Source organism: Artemia franciscana, chromosome 21, assembly GCF_032884065.1.
Source record: "Artemia franciscana chromosome 21, ASM3288406v1, whole genome shotgun sequence".
Classification (NCBI taxonomy): Eukaryota; Metazoa; Arthropoda; class Branchiopoda; order Anostraca; family Artemiidae; genus Artemia; species Artemia franciscana.
The window spans coordinates 2,475,922-2,484,619 of NC_088883.1; positions in this window are offsets into that span (position 1 = coordinate 2,475,922).

Here is an 8,698-nt window from a genome sequence, read left to right on the forward strand (position 1 = left end):
ATGTCATAACTCCACAAGATAATCTTATAACTCCACAATTTAATCCTAATCCTGTCATTCTGAAGCGTAATAAGACCTGAATGAATCTGGCCATTTTGTTAGCACTGTCAGTAGAGCTGACTCCAAAACAAAATTCATTTTCATGTGTAATTTACCTTCAACCCCCGTTCTGTTGAAGTGCAAAAGACTTGATCAAGCCCTCCTTTTTCGCACTAGCTTCCTGTTTTCTTTCCCTTGTATGATTTCAAATTCCATCGCAATAACATACCGGAATGTGGCTATTTTTGTTCATTCTGTTGGACTGGGTGTATCTGAACTTCCACTTGGGTGGAAGTTTCTGTCCAAAATTCAATGGTCAACCAAAAATACATAAACAAGGTATTCACTTAAGACCTTTCTTAGCATGGACTAAAGCCCCGCTTTCAATATCGACAAATGGCTTTTTACAGCTTTCATACCTGTACTGTATTCCCAGACATATCCAACATAATCCTACATAAGTAATACATATCCTACACTAGCTGTTGGGGTGGCGCTTCGCGCCACCCCGCCCACGGGGGCTTGGTGGGGGCGCTTCACGCCCCCCCCCCAAGCCCCCACGCGCTTAAGTCGTTACACGCCATATTAGTTACGCGCCATTGTAGTTGTGTCCCTGTGTCCCACCTGTGAATATAGATAGATATATATATATGTTTTTAACTACGTAAAACTTGCGAATATACAACATTCTTCGATGTCTCATTGTCTGTGGAACATGACGACAGTCGACAAACAAGTCGACATACAGCTCAATCTTTATAATGACGTCAGTCGACAAACATGACGTCAGTCGACACACAAACATGACGTCAGTCAACAGACACACACAAACAACTTATTTTTATATAGATAGATGGATATATATAGAAGATAGATATATATAAAAATTATATTCCCTGTGTCCCGGTCTTCATTTGTGTACCGGTGTCCCAGTCTGTAATTTCTCTTTGAGTGTCCTGGTCATCATTTATATTCCCTGTGTCCCGGTGTCCCGGTCGTCATTTGTATCCCGGTGTCCCGGTCTGTATATACATTCGTTTTTGAATTGGTATATGATGAAATAATTTTTTTGTTTTTTTTCCTTTTTTTCTTTTTATTTTTTTTGCCTTTTTTTTGGCTTTTTTAGTTTTTTTTTCTTTTTTCTTTTTAATTTTTTTTGTAGTTTTTACCTTTTTTATTTTTTCTTTATTTTTATTTTTTTTTTTTAGTTTTCTTTTTTTCCTTTATTTTTCAGTTTTCTTCCTTTTTTTAGTTTTTTTTCTTTTTTAGTTTTTAGTTTTTTTTAGTTTTTTATTGGTTTTTAGTTTTTTTTTCTTTTTAGTTTTTTTTAGTTTTTACCTTTTTTTAGTTTTTTTTAGTTTTTCTTTCTTTTTTAGTTTTTAGTTTTTTTACCTTTTTTTAGTTTAGTTTTAATTTTTTAGCTTTTTCAGTTTTTAGTATTTTCTTTTAAGTTTTTTTTGTAGTTTTTACCTTTTTTAGTTTTTTTTCTTCTTTTGTATTAACGCCAAAGCTAAGGTTCGAACCTGGAACCTCTCGAACCTAGAACCTGGAACATAACGCTTTACCAACTCAGCTACTTCGGCTTGAATACATTCGTTTTTGAATTGGTATATGATGAAATAATTCAGACGTCATATGACAGACAGACACACAAACAAATAACTTATTTTTATATATATAGATATCCTACATGACTAATTCGACAGATTTAGTTAAGAAACTTAATAGCCCAAGTATTTCAGAAAACAAAATTAATTAGTAGTTCTGTCATTGTTTCCATGTATACGAATATAGATATGGTTATTTCCGAGCAACTATTAAAAAACAAAATAGAGGAAAATTATCACTTAATCGAAGTTTCTGCGACAGCAATTGGTTGTGAAGTTTAAATTACTCAAGTTAAAATTTGTTTTAAGTCTTCAATGTATTTTCAGTTTTGTGATTCCTTTCATCAGCAAATAAATAGGCTACCAATGGAAGAACCTTTATCCGGGCTACTGGCAAATATTTATGTCGAAAATCTTGAAAATTGGGCATTAAATTCTTATTTTTAAAGACATGTCTATTGGGGTCGCAACAAGGATGACGTAATTTCACTTTGGAATTATGACCAAATTGAACTTCGGGATTTCTTAGATCTTCTTAATACTTATTATGGAAGTTTGTAGTGTACTCCAGAAATTGAAATTGAAAATGAGTGTTAATTATTCGTAAAACTGATAAACTGGATTTTACTATCTATAGAAAACAACGCTAAATAATTGATATCTCCATTTTAATTAATATCACCCCCCCCCCCCCCCGTTAAATGAGGAATTTTGATTTCCAATCAAATTAGCTCCGTGAAAATATTGATATTATCACTAGCTAGATAGAGTAGTGCTTACTATGATATTGCTTATATGCCCTTTTAATACCACTATGCATATAGTTTTTTCGTTTAACTGAAACTCCCCCTTGACGAAACCTAAAAGTTTCAACTTAATGCTCTTAGTATCTTTAGTTAAGTAGTTACTGCTCTTGGTATCCTTAATTAAGTAGTACTACTTTAAAAGTAGTAATGAAAAAGCTACTATTTTCCAAGAAACTTTGCTTCAAAATTACAAGGCCTGTTTTCCTGAGACGTCAACAAAACGTTCCTCATCAGACCGACCATATACTACACAAGAAATTAAGAAAATGGTAATGGCAAAGAGATGGCTTTTCCGTCATGGTAATACCCAACAAGCCAACAGGTTGAAAAACAAACTAAGAAAAGTAACTTGAAAACACGCGAACAAATATATTGAACGGGAAGTTAATCATCTGTTCGAGTCCAAACCAAGCCAGTGGCAAAACCGATTCAAAGGGATGTCAGGTAAGGTGGAAAAAGGAGTCGCGCAGTGGATTTGACCTTAGCTTGGTAATACGGGACCCAGAGATCGAATCACGCTACAGAAATGCACTGCAGGGCCGACGCAGGGACCATAGTATTCAAGAAGCGTCGTTAATTCTTAAATAAAAATAAAAAGGAGTGGATTTTGGCATTGATGAAGAAAACGTCGTAACAGCCAACTCCCTTAATAAACATCTGGGTAACGTTGTGCAATCCCTCCCGCCTTTGGTGAGCGAGGAAGTACTCACCCCTTCTCCTAAGTCTTTTGATTTCCCTTTAATATCAGAATCCAAGGTGTTTTTTAAATTAAAAAGGCTTAAAAGAACAAGCATTACCCCTGTAGATGTTCCCGTCGAACTCAGTAAAACATTTTCAGGTTACCTTAGTGGCCCTCTTTCACTCCTTTTTAATCAGGTGACAAAAATAGGTGAGTATCCATCAATTTGGATAAATGGGTTCATTATACCAATATAAAAAAAAGATGCGCCCAATGATTTTTTGGGTGTCCGACCGATCACCATGGCACCCATTTTTAGCAAAGTGTATGAGACTTGTTGTAGCATGGCTGAAAGACCGTTTTCTGGAGAAAATTGATCCGAAGCAGTTTGGAAATATGCCGAACAAATCTACATCTTATTACTTAGTAAGCATAATCGACAGTATTTTACAAAAACTCGATGAACCAGATTTTTGGATTAATCTTATTGAAATAGATCTAAGAAAAGCTTTTGATTTAATTTGCCGCAATATTCTTGTAAAAAAAAGTCTTGGATTAGGTGTACATTCATTCCTTGTGCGTTTAATTGCTAGTTTTCTTTCTGCTAAATGTCAAAGGACAAAATATAAGTCCACCTACTCCCACCCACTGCCCATTTTTTGAGGAGTTCCACCTGGGACCACTTTTGTTTCTTGTCATGATAAATGATTTGGCAACAACACTGGATGACCGCTGGAAGTATATCAACGATCTGTCATTCATTTAATGTTGTCGAAAAAACCTACCAAGCAGAGAAGGTTCAATAATGAATGATATATGTCAAGAGGCAAAGATGGACAAAATGACTGTCAACTTTGATAAGTCTGTAATTTTAACCATTTCTTTTTTAAAATCTATATCAGTTTTTAATCCACTCATTTCCAGGGCCAGTCACGTGACCAAAATTAAACTGCTTGGCGTTCATATCACTTCGGATTTAAAGTGGAAGAAACATGTTGATGGCAGGTAAAAAAAGCAAATTTAGCCATCAGGTCTCTGAGGTTGTTGGCTCGCCACGGAATCCCTGCACCACACCTCCTACGCATCTATTTCTCTTTTATTCGTTCCACACTTGAATACTTTTGTCCTGTATGGCATTTTGGGCTGACTAGGGAACAGTCAGACCGGGTTGACAGGTGCAATATTGTGCCCTCCTAGTAATCTCAAAAGCCCCGAAAGTACCATACATATCCCTCCTTAATCAGTTTCAACTTCAAACCCTTCAATCCCGTCGTTTAAAACTCGCCCTATCCTTTGGTAATAAAATCCTGTCCAGCCCTATACACCGAAATATCCCCCCGCCCCAACATCAGCCAACACGGGTAAGGCCAGTCAGGACCGTTACAGAGGCTGTACCGAAACTTCAACCTATGACTGTATTACATGCTCGTTATGAGCTTAGTTTTGTGCCCTCGGTTGTTAAGTTGTTTAATGCAGGGTCGCCTTTTCAATCCAAATTATGGATGTTAATTGTATATATTATGATTTTGTGTATACTTGTCGACTGATTTTCGTGTGTGTGTGACAATTATTGCTGTTAATTGTATACATTATAATTTTGTGACTGTTGATTTTTACTTGTCGACAGATTTTTGTGTGTGCATGAAAATAAAAAATAATAATCGGCTCTGTCCGTCACATGTTTTTTAAATAAAGTGAATTTGATTTTTTAATTTAAGAATTAACGACGCTTCTTGACTACTAAGGTCCCTGCGTCGGCCCTGAAGTGCATTCCTGCAGCGTGATTCGATCTCTGAGTCCCGCATTACCAAGCTAAGGTCAAATCCACTACGCCACCACAGGACGAACTTGAATTATAGTGTCTTCTGGCTAATTCAAAATCCGCCACAACTTACCCTGAAAGTTTTACATTAATAATGAGCTGTTATTGTAACATTTTAGAGGTAGAATCAGATGTGAGTACTCCGAGCCACTTAGCCCGTATCAGCAGCTTATTAGTGTACTACTATCTTCGAGCAAAGAGCTATTACCTTTACCTCTTCGCGGTCTCATTTCAGATTCCTCTGATTTTGATTCACTCGATTCGATCAGTCGATTTAAAAATAAAGTCAATGGAGAGGTAAGTAACAAAGAGGTAAGAGGTAAGCCCAAAGACCTTACAGAAAAAGAAAGGTAAAGAAACACTACCGATTGTTTGTACGTTTACGATTTCGGAAAAGAGGTTCAGAAGTTAAGTAGCAATGCACTTAAACACAAAGTATCAGATACAGAATTTTCAAACACGAGAAATCCTGACGAAAATTACTTGAGAAATTTGAAAGACTTCTATACTTTGTCTATAACAATCGACAACCAGTCGCTACTTTTAAGATTAAAGACTTTATCAGAAGATAAAACATATATAAATGACTTGGTCAATAAACTAATTGGGAAAGAGTATATTGTTGGTCACCTTATCCATTTCTTAGCAAATGTGCTGGCATAGTAAACGCTGATACACGTCTAAGCTGGAGAGAAAAGGATCGAAAAGCAAAGTCGCAGTTTAAACATGACGCCTTATCGGTTAAAAGAAAATATAAATTGGTGGATAATATTGAAACTGGTCCAATATGTGGCTTACTTTACGTATGACCTCTGGCTGGGAAGATCTACACTGTCAAAAGAAATCTAGATATCAAAACAGTAAATCAGTGGAAAGAAAAGGTAATTTCTCTTACCATTGAAAGCACATTTCTTAAAGAAGATATAAATGTGCATGATGAAACGAATGATTTTTCAACTTGAATGAGTTATATTGGATCTTGGGTATTTGCTATGATACATTCTATGGATTTCCGGTAGTAATCAAGGAACATCCAAAAGACAAAGATAAAAGATATTGCTTGATCCGCTATGATTATCGCCATCTATCTGACTTTAAAGTAGATGAACAGAGACAGCTATTAGCAAATGACAAGTGTGCGAGTTATTCTGTAAACGAACAAGGAAATTCTTTAATGGAAGGAAACATATATGAAAAAATGCATCCCTTGTATTTTCATAAATGGACAATCCCCAGTGGCATGGCTTTTACCAGGTGCCATTTACGTCCAAAAATTGGTCAGATTCTAAAAATAAAATTTGACACAGTTTTTGACGACCAAGGACAATTAATAGACTCGAGCCAGCAGTATTGTGCAAAGTTCACGCTTATTCTGTGATAAATCAAGATTTTGAAAACACCAGGGAGATTTTTAGGCAATAAAAGTAATAAAGAATAGAATATAGATAAAAATGACAGAGAACCTTGGCCCAAGAAACGAAAAGAAGTCCAGGAAATTCTAAACGGAAACACCGGCCGAGGAAAAATAAAAAAAGTTAACAACATCTAAAGGATATCCATGATATATAGATCACTCAAATAAATAAGAATATCTTAGAACCCAAAACTACAAGGAAAAAATTAAAACCCATACCTCCTCTTGTCTAATGAAGAAAAATGGGCAAAATATTACTGATTTTTAACCAACTAAAAAGTAACAAAGTAATTCTTAATCTCATTACCTGAAGCAAGCTTAAAAGTGCATTAACTTGGCATCTTTTTTAGGTCGTCCTCTAGGTATATTTCATAAGAATAAAGAGTAGTGTCTTCGTAAAGCCCCTTTTGTACAAGTTAATTCAAAAGATAGAATTGTTGCCAAGACACCACAAACATTTTTGCATTTTGTATAATTATTGTAGGGATTTGGAAATGAGGTTGTTTCTGCTGTAGCATTATTTCAGCACAGTCAGTCATTCTACAACAAAGTAAGTAAAATCTTATAGCAACGGTTACATACATCTGACATATAGTCTACATTTTTCCATACTTTTTTCTTCCTTCTTACTTTTTTGTCCATTTAGCACCTATAATTTGACATCATTATATACTGACGGTGCTGACATTATTGCAGTCCTACGGTTATGACGTTATTCATCATCCTGAATGCAAAAATGCTGCTTTTCGTAGAAAATGATCTTGTTTTATCAATATTTTTTTGAATAGCAAAAGGTAATAGATATAGCAATTTCCTTTTAAAAATCAGACCTCAAACAGCGCTCTATGATGCCCCAGTGCCCAGCTAGCTGCATAACTAAAAAAAAACTAAAAAAAAGGTAAAAAAAACTAAAAACTAAAAAAAGAACTATTCAAAAACGAATTTATATACAGACCGGGGCACTGGGACACAAATGACGACCAGGACACAGGGAATATAAATGACGACCGGGACACTCAAAGAGAAATTACAGACCGGGACACCGGGACACAAATGACGACCGGGACACCAGGACACAGGGAAAATAAATGACGACCGGGACACAGGGACACAACTACAACGGGGACGCCGGGGGCACAGGGGGATATATAAATGACGACGGCGACACAGGGAATGTTCTATTAGCAATCACCATCAACAAAGCTCAAGGGCAATCATTAGAATCATGAAGTATTGATCTGAATACGGACTGTTTTTCCCATAAACAATTATATTTTGCATATTCAAGAGTCGGTAAACCTGACAATCTATTTATATGCACAGACAATGGGACAGCGAAGAATGTTGTATATTCGCAAGTTTTACGTAGTTAAAAACATATCTATATTCACAGGTGGGACACAGGGACACAACTACAATGGTGTGTAACTAATATGGTGCGTAACGACTTACGCGCGCGGGGGGGCTTGGGTGGGCGAAGCGCCCCCATCAACTAGGTGTTGGGGTGGCGCGAAGCGCCACCCCAACAGCTAATATATATATATATATATATATACTAGCTGTTGGGGTGGCGCTTCGCGCCACCCCAACACCTAGTTGGTGGGGGCGCTTCGCGCCCCCCCCAAGCCCCCCCGCGCGCGTAAGTCGTTACGCGCCATAATAGTTACGCGCCATTGTAGTTGTGTCCCTATGTCCCACCTGTGAATATAGATATATATATATATATGGTTTTAACTACGTAAAACTTGCGAATATACAACATTCTTTGCTGTCCCATTGTCTTTGCATATAAATAGATTGTCAGGTTATCCCCCTGTTTCCCCCGGTGTCCCCGTTGTAGTTGTGTCCCTGTGTCCCGGTCGTCATTTATATTCCCTGTGTCCCGGGTCCCGGTCATCATTTGTATCCCGGTGTCCCGGTCTGTATATACATTCGTTTTTTAGTTTTGTTTTTCTCCTTTATTTTTTTCCTTTTTTTTTCTTTTTTAGCTTATTTAGATTTTTAGATTTTTTAGTTTTTTTTATTAGTTTTTAGTTTTTATTTCTTTTTAGTTTTTTTGTCCCGGTCGTCATTTATATCCCCCTGTTTCCCCCGGTGTCCTCGTTGTAGTTGTGTCCCTGTGTCCCGGTCGTTATTTATATTCCCTGTGTCCCGGTCGTCATTTGTATCCCGGTGTACCGGTCTGTATATACATTCGTTTTTTAGTTTTGTTTTTCTCCTTTATTTTTTTCCTTTTTTTTTCTTTTTTAGTTTATTTAGATTTTTAGATTTTTTAGTTTTTTTATTAGTTTTTAGTTTTTTTTTCTTTTTAGTTTTTTTGTAGTTTTTACC